This window comes from Scyliorhinus torazame, chromosome 5, assembly GCF_047496885.1.
Source record: "Scyliorhinus torazame isolate Kashiwa2021f chromosome 5, sScyTor2.1, whole genome shotgun sequence".
In the NCBI taxonomy this organism is placed as follows: Eukaryota; Metazoa; Chordata; class Chondrichthyes; order Carcharhiniformes; family Scyliorhinidae; genus Scyliorhinus; species Scyliorhinus torazame.
The window spans coordinates 106,621,912-106,638,340 of NC_092711.1; the positions used below are offsets into that span (position 1 = coordinate 106,621,912).

At 46.3% G+C, this 16,429-nt stretch overlaps 1 long non-coding RNA gene across 1 annotated transcript; it reads right to left on the minus strand.

Moving 5' to 3' along the window:
- Nucleotides 1-11,410: 11,410 nt before the first annotated feature.
- LOC140421616 (uncharacterized) lies at nt 11,411-15,396 on the minus strand. Its single transcript, XR_011946944.1, has 2 exons — nt 15,276-15,396; nt 11,411-14,136 (listed from the first exon to the last, which is right to left on the minus strand). It is a non-coding gene; the product is annotated as an uncharacterized lncRNA (long non-coding RNA).
- Between the last annotated feature and the right edge of the window lie 1,033 nt (nt 15,397-16,429).

Genomic DNA, 16,429 nt, shown 5'->3' on the forward strand with positions numbered 1-16,429 from the left:
CGGTGTTGAAGTCCCCTCCCATGACCAACCTGTGCGAGTCCAGGTCCGGTATCTTCCCCAGCATCCTCTTTATAAACTCCACATCATCCCAATTTGGTGCATATACATTCACTAATACCACCTGCACCCCCTCCAGTTTCCCACTGACCATAATGTACCGACCTCCCACATCCAAGACTATTCTAGGCGCCTCAACCACCCGCTTATTGATCAGGATCGCGACCCCCCTAATCTTTGAATCTAGTCCCGAATGAATCACCTGGCTGACCCAGCCTTTCCTCAGTCTAACCTGGTCCGTTACCGTAAGGTGCGTCTCCTGCTACATTACCACAACCGTCTTCAATCCCCTAAGATGCGCGAACACACGTGCCCTTTTGACTGGCCCATTTAACCCTCAAACATTCCAGGTGATCAGCCTAGTTGGTGGGCTCATTGTCCAAGCAAAACGAGAAACTTTTTACGAAAACAGACACAAAGCAGAGAAAACAAAACACGAACGTTGCAGCCAAATTCAAAAGTTCTCAGTCCTTCGTCAGCCCTTTCTTTCTTGCAAAGTCCAACGCGTCCTCAGGCGACTCAAAATAAAGGTGCTGATCCTCATGCGTGACCCAGAGACGGGCTGGGTATAACAGTCCAAGCTTCACCTTTTTCTTGAACAGGATCGCCCTGATCTGATTGAAACCTGCTCTCCTCCTGGCCACCTGCACACTCAGGTCTTGGTAAACCCGCAGGATCCTTTTGTCCCACTTGCCGCTCCGTGTCTGCTTGGTCCACTGCAGAATACGCTCCTTATCGACAACCTGTGGAATCTCACCACCATAGCCCTCGGGGGGTTGGGGGGGTTGTGGGGGGGGGGGGGGGGGGGTCCCATTCGTGGCTTCTTCACAGGTGCTCTGTGAGCCCTATCCACCTCCAAGGGCCGGAGAATGCCCCATCCAGCAGCTTCTCAAACATGCCTGCGACGTATGCCCCAGTGTCCGTTCCTACGGACCCCTCTGGGAGCCCAACAATTCTTAGGTTCTGCCGGCGGGATCCAAAAGCTTCTTTTGCTGATCCCTCAGCATCCCCACCTCCAACTCCACCGCAGTCTGATGCTCCTCCTGCTCAGCCAGCGCGTTCTCCACCTTCTGGATCGCCCGATCCTGGGTGTCCAACCTGAGCTCCAATCACTCAATCAATGCTTTTATCGGGACCAAGCAGACCCGTTTCTGCGTAGCAAAGCCCTCCTGGATGACTTGCATAGCTGCTCCATAGACTGCTGGGTCGACAAGCCAGAGGTTCGCCCCTCCGCCATGCTGTCCCCTGTTGCAACACAGCCCAAGTTATCTCTGTCTTCTTGTTTCTGCCCTTACAAACACTTCCAGTCCTTTTCTCCTTGCACTGAAGTGGGAATTCAGTAGAGAATTGCCACTAACATCCGTTCTGCAATTCAAGTCGGTTAAAAAGTCGGGGGGAAAGGCCCAAAAGTCCAACCAAAGTGGGAGCCACCAAAAATGTGACTTATTCCTTCATAGCCACCGGAAGTCCAAGATACCCTTTCAGACCTACCTGTAGGTCCTTCTGTCTTTGGCAGGCAAAAAGCTAAACTACTTCTGACAGACCTGGCTCCTCCCATTAATTACATCATCTTCAGCCAACTAACTATCTTATGACCATCTTACGAAGGCTAAAAACCCTCAATTATCTAAACCTCAGGGAACCTTCTAGCTACAAACAAAATTCCATTAGCCCTATATAGGTAGACAAGTAAATGGATGGAATCGCTGATTATCCCACTTCCACAACATTTTAACTGCATCTTTTGCAGGCAGGCCTGCCTGTATGTTAAACCAGGATTTTTAAAAATATTACTACAAAAGATATATTACCCACACATCTAAATTGGCATAAACGTTGCAGTTAAAATGTTGTAGAAGTGGGATAATCATCGATTCCAACCATTTACTTGTCTACCTATATAGGTCTAATGGAATTTTGTTTATAGCTAGAAGGTTCCCTGAGGTTTAGATAATTGAGGGTTTTTAGCCTTAGTTAAGATGGCATAGAGATGAGAAAATTAGGGAAGCAAATACGTGGCTAAAGGAGTGGTGTGGGAAAGAGGGGTTCCATTTGGTGGGTCACTGGGATCAATATTGGGACAAGTGGGAACTGTATTGTTGGGATGGTCTCCACCTGAAATGATCTGGGACCAGTGTCCGAGCGGAAAAGATAAATTGGGTGATCAGAAGGACTTTAAACTAGTTCATGGGGGGGGGGGGTCAATATAGTTACAAAATCAATTAGCAGGGCAGAGAGTAGTTAGGAACCAACTTCAGGAACTGTAGTTAATGGCAAAACTACGAGAAGTATACTGGTTAAACCGGAAGAGAAAAATAATAAACAGCGAATAAAGCATCAATGCTGTGGGACAGGTTAAAGAGGAGGGGGGGGGGGGGGGCCAAGTCAGAGTTCTATAAACTAATGCACGGAGTGTAAGGAATAAACAAGATGAGCTGCAGATGCAATTCAAATTAAAGATTATGATGCAGCTGCTATTACATGGCTGTGGGATGGTCGGGACTGGGAACTAAATATACCTGGTTATAAAGTTTACAGGAGGGGCAGGGAAGTTGGTCAAGGGAGTGGAGTGGCCTTACTGATTAGAAATACTATAACCTCAATGATGAGGGAGGATATAATGAGGGGAAAGCATCCAGTGGAGACCATATGGGTGGAACTGAGGAACAGGAAATGATCTAAAACTATAATGGGTGTTGTATATCACCCCCTGGTGGCAGTTCTGAGGTTTCAGATCGTATTCCATGAAATGGAACCCCTCCTTCCCACACCACTCCTTTAGCCACGTGTTAACTTCCCTAATTTTCTCATCTCTATGCCAATTTGGACGTGGCTTGGGTAATATATCAACATTTTTTTCAAAAAAAATATTTTTTTTAATTAAAGTTTTGCAAAATTTTTCATAATAAATAGTAATAATCCTAACACAGCAAAATAGAGTGAAAATTAACATAGTGCAAAAAGAGAATATACAATAGCAATTGATGAGACGTGACCGCACGCGCCTCAGTCTTCCCACACCCTCCCAACGGAGCACTCACCCCTACTCCCCTACTGCTGCTGACGTTTTAATTTTCCCTGAGAAGCCATCGGACGGTATTACGCCCCCGGTGCTCAACAGCAGCAGCTCTGTACACTTGGCAAAATTATTTACACACATAAGTAGGCATCTGTTTGTGATGGTGTTGTCCCTTGCTTCTCCCAGATGGAGTTCGCTGCCGCTGTCGTCTCGTTCCACTTCTGCGGCCCTCCCGTCTTCCCCGTTTTCTCTGTTCCTTTGGACGTTAAGTTTGTTAACGCTTCCCTGCCTCCCCCCTCCCTGGCTCTCCTCTATTGTTCCCTGTCTCTTCCCTCTACCCCCCCCCCTCTCTCCACTCCTGCACCCCACCTCCCCCTGTGGCTCGCCTTTCCTTCCTCTTAGATTTAGCTGTCTCTGCCCCCCCCCGGTCTATCTCTCCCTCTCACGTTTTGGCTACTCTCCCCTGTTTCTTGGCTACCTGGCTATTCTTCTGCTTGTTTGTTGGCCACAAACAGGTCTCGGAACATTTGGGTGAATGGCTCCCACGTTCTGTGGAAGCCGTCAGCTGACCCTCGGATGGCGAATTTGATTTTCTCCATTTGGAGAGATTCCGAGAGGTCGGACAGCCAGTCTGCAGCTTTGGGTGGTGCTGCTGACCGCCAGCCGAACAGGATTCTACGGCGGGCGATCAGGGAGGCAAAGGCAAGGGCGTCCGCCCTCCTCCCCAGGAATAGATCTGGCTGGTCTGAAACCCCGAAGACCGCCACTTTCGGGCATGGCTCCACCCTCACCCCCACCACCTTGGACATTGCCACGAAGAAGGCTGTCCAGTACTCCACACGTCTGGGGCAGAACCAGAACATGTGGCCGTGGTTGGCTGGGCCTCCTTGGCACCGCTCACATCTATCCTCCACCTCCGGGAAGAACCTACTCATACGGGTTCTTGTTAAGTGGGCTCTATGTACCATTTTTAGTTGCGTCAGGCTGAGCCTTGCGCACGTGGAGGTGCAGTTGACCCTATGCAGTGCTTCGCTCCAGAGTCCCCACCCTATTTCGATCCCCAGGTCCTCCCCCCACTTCATTCTTGTTGCGTCCAGTAAGATGTCGGCCTCTTCTACCAGTCGGTCATACATTTCACTACAGTTTCCTTTATCTAGTATGTTTGCGTCCAGTAACGTCTCTCGTGGTGGTTGTGGGTATGTCCCTGTCTCCTTTCGTAGGAGGTTTTTTTAATTGCAGGTACCTTAGCTCATTCCCCCTGGCTAGCTGGAATTTCTCTGTCAGTTCGCCCAGTGTTGCGATCCTTCCATCCGTGTATAGGCCCCTGACTGTCAGTGTCCTTCTGTCCTTCACTCCTGCTGTAGTGTTTTTTGGGTGGGGATGGGAGCGCCACCGTGGCCAGGGCCCGGAGGGAGGTCCCCCTGCAGGAGGCCTCCTCCACGCGCACCCACTCGGCTTCTGGCTCCTTGATCCATCCCCTTATTCGCTCGGCCGTCGACGCCCAGTGGTAAAGTTGTAGGTTTGGGAGGGCAAGCCCCCCCCACTGGATTTTGTTTTTTGTAAGACCTTCTTTGGGATCCTAGCATTCTTCCCCCCCCCCCCCCCCCCCCAATACGAATGCCACGATTAGTTTGTCTAGTGCTTTGAAAAAGGCCTTGGGGATGTAGATCAGGATGGATCTGAATAGAAAGAGGTACCTGGGCAGCACATTCATTTTGATCGTCTGGACTCTCCCCGCGAGGGAGAGTGGGAGTGTGTTCAATCTTTGCAGGTCCTTTTTTACTTCCTCTGTCAGACTGCTGAGGTTCCATTTGTGGATCCCTTTCCAGTCATGGGCTATTTGGATTCCCAGGTAGAGGAATTTGAGTCGGGCTTGTTTAAAAGGCAGTCCCGTTAGGGCTGCCCCACCTACTTGTGGGTGTACCAAGAAGATCTTGCTTTTGCTCATGTTGAGTTTGTAGCCCGAGAAGGTGCCAACTCTTTCAGGAGCGCGATGATTCCGTCCATGCTGCTCTGTGGATCTGAAATGTAGAGCAGCAAGTCATCTGCATAGAGTGAGACTCTGTGCTCTCTGCCTCCCCTTCGGTTCCCCCTCCAGCTATTTGCTGCTCTGAGCGCGATTGCTAGTGGCTCGATCGCTAGAGCGAACAGCAGCGGGGTCAGTGGGCATCCTTGTCTGGTGCCCCTGTGCAGCTGGAAGTATTGGCAGTTGGTATTGTTGGTCCATACGCTCGCCATGGGAGTGTTGTATAGGAGCTTTACCCAGGAGGTGAACCCTGTTCCAAGTCCGAACCGCTCCACTACCTCTGAGGTTTTTCCATTCGACTCTGTCGAAGGCCTTTTCTGCATCTAGGGAGACCATCACCTCTGGTGTTCTCTCCCCGGAGGGGGTCATTATCACGTTCAACAGGCACCTGATGTTCGAGGTAAGCTGTCTACCTTTGACAAATCCCGTCTGGTCCTCTGCGAGCACCTCAGGTACACAGTCTTCTAACCTTTTGGCTAGGATTTTGGTCAGTATTTTGGCGTCTGCATTCAGCAGTGAGATGGGTCTGTATGACCCACATTCCATTGGGTCTTTGTCTTTCTTAGGTACCAGCGAGATTGAGGCCTGTGCTAGCGTGGGTGGCAGTGTGCCCCTCGCTAGCGAGTCTGTGCTGTCCCAAATTGTTTGTAGAATTCCCCGCCTGCATGGAGCTAATGCTGTCCATGATCTCTCCCAGTGCTAGTGGTGCTTCCAAGCCCCGTATTTTGCCCTCCCCCACGACTGGAATGTCCAGTCCATCAAGGAACCGTTTCATCCCAGACTTCCCCATTGGGGGCTCTGAGGTGTACAGCATACATCAACATTTTGATCAAACAGGGAGAGCCAGCATGGATTGGTGAAGGGACGGTGATGTCTGACAAATCTCATTGAATTTTTTGAAGAGGTGACTGAGGTAGTGGGCAGGAGAATGCTTAATCCAGAAATTAGGCACATGTGTGACAAAGGCAGTGTAGTATTAATGGGGGATTTTAACTTACACAAGATTGGGAGAGGCAGACAAGCAGCTATCAGAAAGGTAGTGAATTTCTGGAACATGTAGTTTCCTGCAGCAACATGTTCGAGATGTAACAAGGGGATCAGTAATAGATTTAGTTATGAACCAAATTCTATTAATGGCCTAAGTGTGCACAAACATTTATCAAATAGTGATCACAACATGATTGAACTCAATGTAGCGTTTGAAAGTGAAAAGCACGATTCAGATACTGGAGTTTCAGACTTGGGTAAGGCTGATGTTAACGGGATGAGGCAGAGACCGTCCATGGTAAACTGGGAACATCTGTTAACGGGTCAAACAACTGAAGATCTGGGGAGAATATTTAAGAAACATTTAATGAGATACAGCGCAAGTATATAAGAAGAAATGTTGCAGTTATATAAAGGGAAAGCAGGTGGACAAAAGTAGTGTCGGCCACTAAAAGCTGAAAATGGAGAGATTGTCAGTGATAATGGGAAAATGGCAGACGTGTTGAACAATTACTTTGCCTCAGTGTTTATAGTTGAAAAGGAGGATAACTTGCCGGTAGTCCTGAAAATGTAATGTTGATAGAGGACAGGAACTTAATACAATTAACGTAAGTATAGCATCAGTAATTAGGAAATTAATGACACTGAAGAGTGACAAATCACCAGGATCTAATGGTTTCCAAGCGAGCGTGTTAAAGGAAGGAGGGGAGCACATTGTAGATGCCCAAACTATAAACTTTCAGAGTTCACGAGATTCAGGAGTACTCTCCCTGGATTGGAAAATTGGACATGTCACTCCACCTTTTAAGAAGAGTGAAAGGGGAAACCAGGGAATTACAGACCAGTTAGCCTAACATCTGTGGTGGGGAAATTGCTGGATTCTATACTTAGGGAAAGGGTAACTGAACAGCTTGAAAGATTTTGATCGATCAGGGAGAGCCAGCATGGATTGGTGAAGGGAAGGGTATACCTGACAAATCTCAGTGAATATTTTGAAGAGGTGACTGAGCTAGTGGACAGGAGAATGTCTATTGATGTTATTAACTTGGACTTCCAGGGGCATTTGACCAAGTCCCACATAAGAGTCCGTTAACGGAAGTGAAAGCCCATGGAGTTGAGGGAAAATTATTAACTTGGTTAGAACAAACAAAGAACAAAGATATGTACAGCACAGGAACAGGCCCTTCGGCCCTCCAAGCCCGTGCCAACCATGCTGCCCGACTAAACTACAATCTTCTACACTTCCTGGGTCCGTATCCCTCTATTCCCATCCTATTCATGTATTTGTCAAGATGCCCCTTAAATGTCACTATCGTCCCTGCTTCCACCACCTCCTCCGGTAGCGAGTTCCAGGCACCCACTACCCTCTGCGTAAAAAACTTGCCTCGTACATTTACTCTAAACCTTGCCCCTCTCACCTTAAACCTATGCCCCCTAGTAATTGACCCCTCTACCCCAGGGAAAAGCCTCTGACTATCCACTCTGTCTATGCCCCTCAGAATTTGGTCGACCTCTATCAGGTCGCCCCTCAACCTCCTTCGTTCCAGTGAGAACAAACCAAGTTTATTCAACCGCTCCTCATAGCTAATGCCCTCCATACCAGGCAACATTCTGGTAAATCTCTTCTGCACCCTCTCTAAAGCCTCCACATCCTTCTGGTAGTGTGGCGACCAGAATTGAACACTATACTCCAAGTGTGGCCTAACTAAGGTTCTATACAGCTGCAACATGACTTGCCAATTCTTATACTCAATGCCCCGGCCAATGATGGCCAGCATGCCGTATGCCTTCTTGACTACTGTCTCCACCTGTGTTGCCCCTTTCAGTGACCTGTGGACCTGTACTCCTAGATCTCTTTGACTTTCAATACTCTTGAGGGTTCTACCATTCACTGTATATTCCCTACCTGCATTAGACCTTCCAAAATGCATTACCTCACATTTGTCCGAATTAAACTCCATCTGCCATCCCTCCGCCCAAGTCTCCAAACAATCTAAATCCTGCTGTATCCTCTGACAGTCCTCATCGCTATCCGCAATTCCACCAATCTTTGTGTCGTCTGCAAACTTACTAATCAGACCAGTTACATTTTCCTCCAAATCATTTATATATACTACAAACAGCAAAGGTCCCAGCACTGATCCCTGTGGAACACCACTGGTCTCAGCCCTCCAATTAGAAAAGCATCCTTCCATTGCTACTCTCTGCCTTCTATGATCTAGCCAGTTCTGTATCCACCTTGCCAGCTCACCCCTGATCCCGTGTGACTTCATCTTTTGTACTAGTCTACCATGAGGGACCTTGTCAAAGGCCTTACTGAAGTCCATATAGACAACATCCACTGCCCTACCTGCATCTATCATCTTAGTGACCTCCTCGAAAAAGTCTATCAAGTTAGTGAGACACAACCTCCCCTTCACAAAACCCTGCTGCCTCTCACTAATACGTCCATTTGCTTCCAAATGGGAGTAGATCCTGTCTCGAAGAATTCTCTCCAGTAATTTCCCTACCACTGAAGTAAGGCTCACCGGCCTGTAGTTCCCTGGATTATCCTTGCTACTCTTCCTAAACAGAGGAACAACATTGGCTATTCTCCAGTCCTACGGGACATCACCTGAAGACAGTGAGGATCCAAAGATTTCTGTCAAAGTCTCAGCAATTTCCTCTCCAGCCTCCTTCAGTATTCTGGGGTAGATCCCATCAGGCCCTTGGGACTTATCTACCTTAATATTTTTTAAGACACCCAACACCTCGTCTTTTTGGATCTCAACGTGACCCAGGCTATCTACACACCCTTCTCCAGACTCAGCATCTACCAATTTCTTCTCTTTGGTGAATACTGGTGCAAAGTATTCATTTAGTACCTCGCCCATTTCCTCTGGCTCCACACATAGATTCCCTTGCCTATCCTTCAGTGGGCCAACCCTTTCCCTGGCTACGCTCTTGCTTTTTATGTCCGTGTAAAAAGCCTTGGGATTTTCCTTAACCCTATTTGCCAATGACTTTTCGTGACCTCTTCTAGCCCTCCTGACTCCTTGCTTAAGTTCCTTCCTTCTTTCCTTATATTCCACACAGGCTTAGTCTGTTCCCAGCCTTTTAGCCCTGACAAATGCCTCCTTTTTCTTTTTGACGAGGCCTACAATATCTCTCGTTATCCAAGGTTCCCGAAAATTGACGTATTTATCCTTCTTCCTCACAGGAACATGCCGGTCCTGAATTCCTTTCAACTGACACTTGAAAGCCTCCCACATGTCAGATGTTGATTTGCCCTCAAACATCCGCCCCCAATCTATGTTCTTCAGTTCCCGCCTAATATTGTTATAATTAGCCTTCCCCCAATTTAGCACATTCATCCTAGAACCACTCTTATCCTTGTCCACCAGCACTTTAAAACTTACTGAATTGTGGTCACTGTTCCCGAAATGCTCCCCTACTGAAACATCTACCACCTGGCCGGGCTCATTCCCCAATACCAGGTCCAGTACCGCCCCTTCCCTAGTTGGACTGTCCACATATTGTTTTAAAAAGCCCTCCTGGATGCGCCTTACAAACTCCGCCCCGTCTAAGCCCCAGGCACTAAGTGAGTCCCAGTCAATATTGGGGAAGTTGAAGTCTCCCATCACCACAACCCTGTTGTTTTTACTCTTTTCCAAAATCTGTCTACCTATCTGCTCCTCTATCTCCCGCTGGCTGTTGGGAGGCCTGTAGTAAACCCCCAACATTGTGACTGCACCCTTCTTATTCCTGATCTCTACCCATATAGCCTCACTGCCCTCTGAGGTGTCCTCCCGCAGGACAGCTGTGATATTCTCCCTAACCAGTAGCGCAACTCCGCCTCCCCTTTTACATCCCCCTCTATCCCGCCTGAAACATCTAAATCCTGGAACGTTTAGCTGCCAATCCTGCCCTTCCCTCAACCAGGTCTCTGTAATGGCAACAACATCATAGTTCCAAGTACTAATCCAAGCTCTAAGTTCATCTGCCTTACCCGTAATACTTCTTGCATTAAAACATATGCACTTCAGGCCACCAGACCCGCTGTGTTCAGCAACTTCTCCCTGTCTGCTCTGCCTCAGAGCCGTACTGTCCCTATTCCCTAGTTCTCCCTCAATGCTCTCACCTTCTGACCTATTGCTCCCGTGCCCACCCCCCTGCCATACTAGTTTAAACCCTCCCGTGTGACACTAGCAAACCTCGCGGCCAGGATAGTTAGAAATTGGTTGAGTGGCAGGTGACAGAGTGGGGATAATGGGAAGTACTCTAATTGACAGGATGTGACTAGTGCTGTACCACAGGGATTTGTGTTGGGACCGCAATTATTCATTAATGACTTGGATGATGACATAGAAAGTCATATATCCAAATCTGCAGATGACACAAAGTTAGGTGACATTGTAGACAGCTAGATGATAGCATTAAATTACAAGATAGGGTGGCATATGGCGCAGTTAGCAGTGGGACTGAGGCGCTGAGGACCCGGGTTTGAAGCCCGGCCCTGGGTCACCGTCCGTGTGGAGTTTGCACATTCACCCTGTGTCTGCGTGGGTTTCACCCCCATAACCCAATGATGTGCAGGTTAGGTGGATTGGCCAGGCTAAATTGCCCCTTAATTGGAAAAAAATAATAATTTAGTACTCTAAATTTATTTTTTAAAAACAAAAAAATTGTAAGAAGATATTGACAGACTAGAATGGGCAAAATTGTGGCAGATGGAATTCAAAGTTAGCAAATGTGAGGTTGTTCATTTTGGACCAATAAATGATAGAATCAGAGAATTCCTACAGTACAGAAGGAGGCCATTCAGTCCATTGAGTTTGCACCAACCCTTTGAAAGAGCACTCCATCCAAGTTCACTCCTCTGCTCTGTCCCAATAACTCCTTAACTTAACCTACACATAGGGCGTAGTGTCGGCGGTTTACCGGGCTAATTTGGAAGAGGAGAAGGCACCACTGGAAGGGATGAAAGCAAAGTGGGAGGAAGAGTTGGGAGAGGGTATGGAGGAGGGGTTCTGTTGTGAGGTGCCCCGGAGAGTGCATGCCTTCAAGTTAAAATCACCACTATTCTTAGAAATCTCCCCCTGAACCAAAAAGGGTCAAAAAAGATGTTCTAAATGGTGAACAAGGATTTTCACTCCTCGATTCCTTCGCAGATTTAAGTAGGTGCTATTCAGGCCAAACTAGTGTTTCAAGTTAGAAGATATAATCTATATCTTCAAAGAAGGTTTTATCTACTGACCACTTAATAGCTTTGATCCTGGGTCCCGCCTTGCTAAGAAAGTAGAGTAGACTCATCGATATTTTGTAATAACCTCTGTTTCAGGTTACGGTTAATTTTTTAATTACTTTATTTTACTTCAAAACATAACATCACTGACTTTACAACAAGTAAAAAAGATCTTGCTTCTGGATTTTCCGTTCGAGTTGATCAGACCTTCGTGGCATCCTTGACAATCTCTCTTCTTATCTGTGGGTGTTCTCAGTAGCTTCGATCCCTTGTTAGGTTCGTGCATTCAATCATTCCCATCTACCGAAACAGCTCTGAGAGCTGGAAGTGAATGACTATAGCGATTCAGGATATTTATTTCCTTCTCAAAGCAGTGCTGGTTAAATTTTATTATCTTCAAGTAATATCTTCTGCTCATTTATGTAATTTTATTTGTCTGTTGCACACTCCTAGTTTCCATCATGTCTAACAAGAAGATGCTTCAATGATAAGCATTGGTAAAAATGCTTTGATATTTGTCTCTTAATCTTAGTGGAGTGATACCTCTGGTTCTAGTCATGTTTAAACAGACTCCTTCTTGGTGTTAATTTCTGCTTTATTAGACTCTGGCAATTCGTATCAACTGCTTGCTAAAATAATTAACTTCTATGAAAGTGTGAGGTAGTTTTCCCTCGATGTAACTAAAAACTTAAATGACTAGTTTTTCTTTAACTTGAAAGGACAGCGTCAGATTAAGCAGTCTCAAGCTGGTTTTCAAGCTGGTAAAGGCTATTTGCATTTCAAACCCTCTTTTCTGAATGCTGTTAACCCTTTGTGGGATTTTTGCTTGCTTTTTCTCAGACCTTTGGGTTTTGTCATACCTACTTGTTTCAATTGACATCTTTCCCATTTTACTTTACAGCGAATCATGTTCATATGTTCTGGTCCCGTCCAAAGCTGGAGGATTACTGGAAGGAGGTTTTTAGGGTAATCACTAAAGTGGTGCACATGAAACAGGACCTGGATCCCCGGGAGGCCATATTCGGGGTGTCGGACCAGCCGGGGTTGGAAACGGGTGTGGAGGCAGATGTTGTAGCCTTCGCCTCGTTGATAGCCCAAAGGCGGATCCTGTTGGGATGGAGAGCAACCTCTCCACCCTGTGCCCTGGCATGGTGGGAGGACCTGTTGGAATTCTTAACTCTTGAGAAGGTTAAGTTTGAACAGAGGGGAAGGATGGAGGGGTTCTACAATTCATGGGCGTAATTCATTATGCACTTTCAAGAATTGGATAACATCGAACATTAGGGAGGGGGGTGGGTTGGGACTGTATGTGTTAATGGTGACGGTGGGTGATTCCCGATTCCTTTTTGTTATTTGTTTATTTTAACATGCGAGCAGTTGTTTGGGGGTTTGGTGGGAGGATGGGATTGTTGTTGTTGAGATGGGGATTGACATTGTATTCAGTGGGTGTAAATTTGGGAGAAAATGTGAAAAAGGAGATATTAACAGGAGAAGATAAGGTCGCTAAAGGTAAACTATTTTCATTGGTTGGAGCCTCTAAACCTAGGGGCATAATCTGGAAATTAGGGCCAGACCATTCAGAAGAGATGGGAAAAACGTCTTCACACACAGGGTGGGAGAGGTTTGGAACTCTCTCCCACACACAGCAGTTGAAGCTAGAACAGTTGTTCATTTTAAATCAGAGATGGATAGATTTTTGTGAAGCAAAGATATTAAGGGACATGGGCCAAAGGCAGGTATATGGGGATAAGCCACAGATCAGCCATGATCTCATTGAATCGAGGGGCTGAATGGCCTACTCTGGTTCCTATGTTCCTACAATACAATATATTTAATATAATAAACATTCATCATAACTGTACAAGATAAAATTAATACATTACATCTGCTTCTGTGAATCGTTTCAGTGGAAATGTGCCCTCGTTCAAGGAAATTCAGTCACTGGATTGTAAATTGGGAGACCAGCCAGTGCAACAGAAACAAACTCTCTGACCCTCCCACTTCAACTGTCAGAATGAACATGGTTCAGTCCTGGATGTGATTAACAGCAGCAACAACAGCAGAATCCAACCCCTGTAATGACTTGTGAACTCGCTGGTGTTTCTGCAGGTGGGCTGCACTTCTGAATCCTTTCCCACACACGGAACAGATAAACGGTTTCTCATCAGTGTGAACTCGCTGGTGTGCTAGCAGGTTGGACGAATCAGTAAATCCCTTCCCACACACTGAGCAGGTGAATGGTCTCTCCCCAGTGTGAACTCGCTCGTGTTTCTGCAGATGGGATAACTGAGTGAATCCCTTCCCACACACTGAGCAGGTGAATGGTCTCTCCTCAGTGTGAACTCGCTGGTGTCTCTGTAGGTTGTATTGACATCCGAATGCCTTCAAACATACGGAGCAGGTAAACGGCTTCTCCCCAGTGTGAACTTGCTGGTGTGTGCATAGGTTGAATGAAGTAGTAAATCCTTTCCCACACTCAGAGCAGATGAACAGTGGCACATCGCTGTGAGCTCGCTGGTGTGTCCGCAGGTTGGATAACGTACTAAATCCCTTCTCGCATTGAGAGCAGATGAACGGTCTCTCCCCGGTGTGAGTGCGTCGATGAGTTTCCAGCTCAGATGGGGATCCGAATCCCTTCCCACAATCTCCACATTTCCACGGTTTCCCCATGGTGCGGGTGTCCGTGACACAGTGCTTTTCCAGTCACACTGACAGTAAAACAGCCAATGGTTTTCCCCGTCCTAAACAAATTGAGTGACTCTGTCAGATCTTAATGTGAAGTTTGGTTTGAGATTTTACTGCAAATCCTCCCCTTTGAATATCCTGTGAGAGTTTACAAATGTCATCACTGTCAGTACAGTACAGAAATACAACAGACAAATCTAGTTTCAATGGATTATTCTTTCATCGCTCTTTTGCCTAAAGTCATCCCAGACAGACTCCCTTTTGCACTTTGCCGTACTTAATATTCACACCCCCAATTCTTCTGAAGGAGCGATTCATGCTGATTGACAGATCCACGGTCACTGCTTTCTGTCCAGGACAGTGGATTAAAAATCTTTATAGAGACTGCTTGTATGTATGTGTGTGTGTGACATACAGTAATGTATTTCTTAATTGGAGGGACATACAATTGGAAGGGGAAGTGTGGAAGAGCTTTATTTAAACAGCCAGTGGTCATAATGTGGAAATCCCCATCTCTGAGGATGGTGGAAGTGGAGACAAATAATTTCAAAATTAAATTCCATAGGCAATTGGAGAAAACAAACCGACACAGAAACTGGATTATAGAGGGGGAAGGGATTGACTGGATTGCTTTAGAGTGTCTCGGCATGGACTCAAGTTACCGAATGGACTCTTTTTGTGCCTTAATGATTCTATGGCTGGGAATATATTTAGTAATATTTTTTTTTAAATAGAAATAATAATAAATGCAGTTTTTCACAATCAAATTAATTTAGATAAAATAAGTACCATATAACAACACTAGATACATTCTATCCTATATTAATTTACTGTCTCCTTAAATGTCAACCATCTACTGGGGAAACCATCCCTATAATTATGAACATTAGAATTATATCCTTTTAGCCAGACAATACATGTCACAAAAACAGAAAATGCTGGAAAACCTCAGCAGGTCTGACAGCATCTGTGGAGAGAGAACAGAGCTAATGTTTCGAGTCTGGACGACTCTTTGACAAAGCCATCCAGGCTCGAGACGTGACATTTTCCAGCATTTTCTGTTTTTGTTTCAGATTCCAGCATCCACAGTAGTTTGCTTTTGTCTTAGAAATAAATGTTTCAAGCTGAGGGAGCAAATTATGTCAATGTCTCTGAGAAAGACCTAGGACAATCTTTCCAGAGTCTGCACCCTTCCTAAATTCACCTCCTGTCCCACCTGCAAGTCAACAATTTAGTTCAAAATTAGAAATGTGGAGAAAAAGAAGTGTGTTACTCACAGATATTGGACACGGGAGGCGGTTTAGTCTGTGTGAATCTGAATCTTCATTCAGCGATGGAGCAGCAGCCGCTTTGCTGCACAGCAATGGACAGGTTCACAGACCCATTGTCCAACTTCCGTATTCAGACGCGGGATGATCATAGTGCTTCCGGTGCGCTGACTCTTCCCATTGGTCAACTCGCGCGGAGCGGATTCCGACCCCACGTGGGGCTGGGAGACACTTTGATGCGCTGAACTGTTGTCCAATCCGCAGTGTTTTACTGCAGGAACCAGTGATATTCTCCCAATGGGACTCCAATTGTGTGCTGGGTAAACCCTCTGAGCCATTGTGACGCCACAACGGAGTCCTGCCTGAATCAGCCAATAAGAATCACTGCTTCACAGTGACGTCATTGTAACCCTGTCCCTCACCAAGACCCCTTCCAGCCAAGGTTTCCCGGTAACCGGCCAACGAGGAGCTCTGCAGGACCGGAAGGACTCTGCACCTCCAGGCAATCAGAGGGCGGGCTTTGTGTGAATGAAGATTGAGCTTCACGGAGACTGAAACTTCCTCCTGTTTCAAACATCTGTGAGAAAATCACTTTACTTTCTTTCCCCTTTCCATTTCTTTTCTAATTCTGGATTTCAATTGTTGATTTGCTGAAACTGAAGGGAAAGTAAGTGAATCCAGGGAGGTTGGACACTCTGGAAAGGTTGGTCCAGGTCATAGAATCCCTACAGTAAAGAAGGAGGCTATTCGGCCACATCGAGTCTGCACCGGCCCTTGGAAAGAGCACCCTACTTAAGGGTAGGTAAGTACTTAAGCCCACACCTCCATCCTATCTCTCGGGACCCTGGAGCTGTGAGGCAGCAATGCTAGCCACCATGCCTTCCTCTCACTCTCTCTCTTAAAGACATTAACATCCTTTGCACTCTCAGCATGACATTTATTTGTCTGGCTAAAAGGATGGTCTCTTTCCTAATGTTCGCAATTAAAGGGCTGGTTTCCTCAGGAGGCGATTGACATTTAAGGGGGCAGTAAATTAAGAGAGGATAGAGATATGTCTCGTGATGTTATATGGTATGTTTTAGATATTTATTGGCCTGTAATAAATTTCATTCATAATTATTTCTAGTCTTGTAATATATTACTCTAGTTGTGTTATATTTTTC